Source organism: Aplysia californica, unplaced genomic scaffold, assembly GCF_000002075.1.
Source record: "Aplysia californica isolate F4 #8 unplaced genomic scaffold, AplCal3.0 scaffold00147, whole genome shotgun sequence".
Classification (NCBI taxonomy): domain Eukaryota; kingdom Metazoa; phylum Mollusca; class Gastropoda; order Aplysiida; family Aplysiidae; genus Aplysia; species Aplysia californica.
Window position 1 is genome coordinate 264591 of NW_004797417.1, and position 5102 is coordinate 269692.

At 38.0% G+C, this 5102-nt stretch overlaps 1 protein-coding gene across 1 annotated transcript in view; it reads right to left on the bottom strand.

Moving 5' to 3' along the window:
* LOC101860167 (catalase) overlaps nucleotides 1–1760 on the bottom strand; it is a gene marked incomplete in the record, with an annotated part of 36871 nt that extends 35111 nt beyond the window's left edge. The window contains 1 exon segment of the mRNA XM_013081821.2: nucleotides 1658–1760.
* Nucleotides 1761–5102: the final 3342 nt, after the last annotated feature.

The window sequence follows — 5102 nt, forward strand, 5'->3', positions numbered from 1 at the left end:
GAGAGAGAGAGAGAGAGAGAGAGAGAGAGAGAGCGAAACAGAATATGAGAAAGGTATGGAGAGGGAGGGGGAGACAGAGGGAGGGAGAGTGGGAGAAGAGAAATAGTTTGAGGGAATTTGAGATGTGGGAATGAAGGACAAGACTAAAATGACAAGTGTCCACCCTTTTTATTACGTGTACTTTCCATGTAGATACTGAAACGATTACCCGTAACGAGCAAAATAGTTCAGTTCAGAGAAAGCGTCATACAGTTAAAGGGGAGGACGGAATGACATTTAGATATTTACAGCGTCAACAGTCTGGCGCTTGAACAGTTTGTAGAACAGAGAAGAAAAAAAAGTGGACTTTGAATCGAGAATGAAAAGACTGAATAGGCAAAAACGAGTCCATCTCTATAATGGCCCAGGAGCGGGTCTTTATGTTGCCTCAAAAACATCAGCCCGGATTGTATTCCCTCTTCCTAAGTTGAGGAGAATAAAAATAGTATGGCTGCACAGCGTCGACAACCCTGTGGTTATGCTGCCCTTTCCTAACTGTATGGTCTCCGGCTCGAATCCCGATTCAGGCCTGGCTTCACATCCTTGTGAAAAAAATACTATGGTTTGATAGAGGTTTTACGGCACATACAACCCTTGATGTCATAATTATATAAGTGCCGACGATTAGAGTAACAAGAGAGTAACACAGGTGAACAGAAGGAGGGTAGCAAAGAACCACAGTGAATATTGACAGAAGAAGCGAACCACACCAGAACACATATCAGCCACCCTCAAAAATCGCTTTACTTCTTCCTCACTTCCCTGGCATGGGAATTTGGTACCGGGTTGAATAATGAAACATTTTGTGAACGTAATAATAGAGAGAAATTTGCACATCATTTATTTATAGTAAGCATAATGTTGCCTACTTTTTTTTTTTTATTTAAGATTTTTTTAAACACAAAATTGAAAAGTGTGTATGATTAACGAAAATATTTGTTGTGTTTCAAAGTCTGTAAAATAGCTTTCTAAATTGTTCCCGTGAACCTGAAAATATATCAGAATTGTTGAGAACTACAAGAGGTACGATAACTTATTCTTGCAGAAGAGCATAAAAACGTATTTTGAGCAGGAATAAAAGCTGTTAAAGGCAATCTTGTATTACTGCCATCTTCATTCTTATCACTGTTTATCATTATCACTATCATTATTTATTATTATTTTCATTAGTAGTAGTAGTAGTAGTAGTAGTAGTAGCAGCAGCAGTAGTAGTAGTAGTAGTAGTAGTAGTAGTAGTAGTAGTAGTAGTAGTAGTAGTATCATTGTCATTATCATTATCATTATCAATATTGTTATTATCATTATTATTATTAGCATCACCATTATCATTGTAAATTTGGCCTATTATCACTATCATTATTTGTATCATCATAAACTTCAAAGAGCCGTATCTATAAGCCTATTTTAAAAATCAATACACAACCAAGTCTGCAAAAAATGAATAAATTGATATGCAATTCTGAAATGCACACAATTAATGATGGTCCTCGTCTAAGGGAAGTTCTAACAAAAGACGACGAAAAACCGCATGAAAAGAATATTTCCAGCACCTCTGGAAAAAGTGCTGCAAAAAAAACAACTTTTTGAAAAAATAAAGCTTTAATTAAGTTACTCGTACCACAGAAAAATTATCCCGTCAGCGAATGTTGGTTGACTGCTCGCGATACCTCGGTGTGGGGGCCGATGGCTGTGAGACATCTTTTATACCGCTGCCTACGAGGACTGGGTTTTTTTTAACATTTGCTATGTCATTGCCCGATAGCATGGTGGTGACAGGCTGTAAGTTGAGAGAGGAATGGTTTTGTAACGCCAATTTTTGGTTTGCTTCAGTTAGATCTACGTGCAAAGTAAAAATAGAAGGTTCTATGGGAACCTTTGCGTATTTCAGTTGAGGTCCAGCGAAACTGATGCAATATAATATACATAATAATTATGATTATTATACATAATGATAGACGTGTATGTGTGTATTTTATCTGGTGATGGGAAAAAAATGACTTGACAATAGGCTATGATGACAGTTGTTTTGCGATGTTGTGTAAACGAAAATATGTGCCGGAGATTGTGCTGCTACAGTGCATTGTGTTTGCAGAAAGAACTTTCGCGACTACTCTACGTAGGAAATATTATGAGAGGGGGGGGGGTCGTTTTATTTGCCAAGCAATTTGAAAGGTTCATTAACCCTGAAAAGGTGCAGTTGATACACGAGATATCATATCAGCTGCACACAGAATGTAATTGCACATATTAAGAACCACCATACACATATCAGAAACACAAATTTGCACATATACACAAATGCAATTGTGGCATATTTCGAACACCCAAACACATGTCAGGAACACGAATTCGCTTATTATTTCACCGTATTCATATTGTTACCTGTCCTTTTGAATTGCAGGTACGAGTAACGAAAATATTCTTACTTCGTTTTTGAAGTGCATTCAAACAGCGTGTGTTCAAGTATTGTCGAATGACCAGAATGCCATTCCGAGATGAGTGAAATAATCGTGGGGGGGTTTTCCCAGAGATTGGTGACAGTGAAGCTGACCACTACTTTCTATCTTTCTGTTTGTTTGTTTGTTTGTTGATTTGTTCGTTTGTTTGTTTGTTTGTTTGAGTGAGTTAGTGGAGAAAAGCACATCGACACAATAATGGTTATTTAGCGCGAGGAAAAAGTAATACAGACATACAGAAACAACAGAGGGAAAGTAAAGAAGTAGAACCTACCAGTGGCGCTCTCCAACCGTCCGTTTTCAATTTCTTACTCTAGTGATCTAGGCCAGGTTTGAAAAATCTGCACGTCAACTTTGTGTTCTCCAGTCACCCTGCAAGGTTTTGGAAACTTCGATGACCGACTTCTGTGGTATAGAATCTAGCGGTTAGGTGCTTCGCTGTCGCACGCAGAAGACCGGAGTTCGAGTCCCGAATGGCGGGAAAGATTTATCTGAGTCAGAGTATCCTCGGTCTTTCTCCTGGGAGGTTGTATCCTGTCAGCCCGGGTTGGCCCTGACAGGCAAGGTCGGAAGCCTGTTTCCTAAATGATCTAAATAGTTTCGATAGGTACGTTAAAAACACCTATATATATATATATATATATATATATATATATATATATATATATATATATATATATATATATATATATATATATATATATATATATATATATACATATATAATATAGATATATATATAGATATATATATAGATATAGATATATATATATATATATATAAAGAAAATTAACTTTATTGACTATGTAACTGTTGTACAATGTTTTAGACCCCAACGTTCGGCCAGTAAACTAAACAACACAAAAGTCTAGAAAGTCCTGACTCACATTCTATGACAAATCTCACAACATTTTACATAAGGAAATTCGAAAACATAAAATGGTCATTATTATTATGTCTATTCCGCTCATCCATAATAGTGGACCGGTAATTCCAAATTGATCGGCTCCCTGCCCACGTTAGAGAGTCATGCTATAGTTTAGTTTTAGTAAGTTGTGCGGCACTTGCAACACAAATAGGCCAAATAAGTGCTCAAGATTGTGTGTTACCCGAGTGTCCGGTGTTACTAGAGAGGAACATAGAAAGAAAATGAGGAGGACAGATAAGAAAGATAGATATTTGGTAGGTGTAAAGGAGCATGCCACACATGAGCACTCGCCTACCGCCCACATTCATGTCATAGATCAGCTTAGATTGGTTCTTTTATGCAAGAACACAAGGAAATGACATAGAACATTATTGGCCCGATGCCGACCTTTTTGTGATTCAAATAAATACAATTTAAAACGAGTCAAAATTAGGAATACATTGGTGAATTCCTGTTAATGTATAATCTTATTTTACAAATGTCATAGCCTACCTACCCTTTTAATAATCATTTGTTGTAGTGGTTTATTTTTGTTTTGTTTTTTATTTTTGGGGGGGGTTTGAGTTGTTGTTTTTTGTTTTGTTTTTTTTTGTTTGTTTTTTCTTTTGTTTTGTTGTTGTTTTTTGGTGTGTTTTTTGTTGTTTTTTTAGGGGGGGTTAAAGTGTATTCAGCCGTATCGATACGGCGCTTCATTGTCGCATGCAGGAGACTCAAGTTCTATTTCCGAGAGAGGAAATATTTTAATCAAGTGCCTCTGTCTTTCTGCTGGGACGTTGTATCTCTCCCAGCTGGGATTCGCCTTGACAGACAAATTCGGAAGCCTGCCCGTCTATTAAAGGATCTAAATTGCGTCAATAGGGCCGTTAAAAAATACATACATAATGTACGGTTTAAAAAGGGTATCCTGTCCACGGTGTCCATTTCCATTCCTGTTTGTTGACGTCAACATGAAAGTTGATCTCCTGTCAATGTCAGGCACACATTACAAAGTCAAGGTGTGTGTATGTGTGTGTGTGTGTGTGTGTGTGTGTGTGTGTGTGTGTGTGTGTGAGTGTGCAGGCGCGTGTGTTTGTGTGTGTGTGTGTGTGTGTGTGTGTAAGTGTGTATGTGTGTGTGTGTGTGTGTGTGTGTGTGTGTGTGTGTTTGTAAGTGTGCATGCGTGCGTATGTGTGACAGAGAGAGTGTGTGTAACTGTGTATGTTCGTGTTTGTCTGCATGTGCTCGTGTGTGTGTGTGTGTGTCTATGTGTATGTGTGTGTGTGCACGCGTGTCTGTGTGTATGTGTGTGCGTGTGTGTGTGTATGTGTGTGCGTGTGTGTGTGTGTGTCTGTGTGTGTGTCTGTGTGTGTGTGTGTTGTTTGCCGAGAACAAACAAAGTGTTATGGCATTCGACGATAGAAAAGGTGTGCTGTCTGAGCAGACCTGGTGCTGAAAGAGAAGTTGCAGGGAAAAGTTGTAACAAACTCGTCACAGAACGTGTCAGCTTGTTTGAGCACCTAATCGGCTTCTTGCAATGTATGCTTCTTGGGAAAGTCGAAAATATTTCTGACTATAGGGTCTGTTCGGGAACAATGATTGAAAATTGCAAGAGCAATCTGTAGACCGGAATACCTGCTATAGAAATGCAGTCATATTGTTATTATAATCATTATTATAATCGTTATTATTATTATTATTAT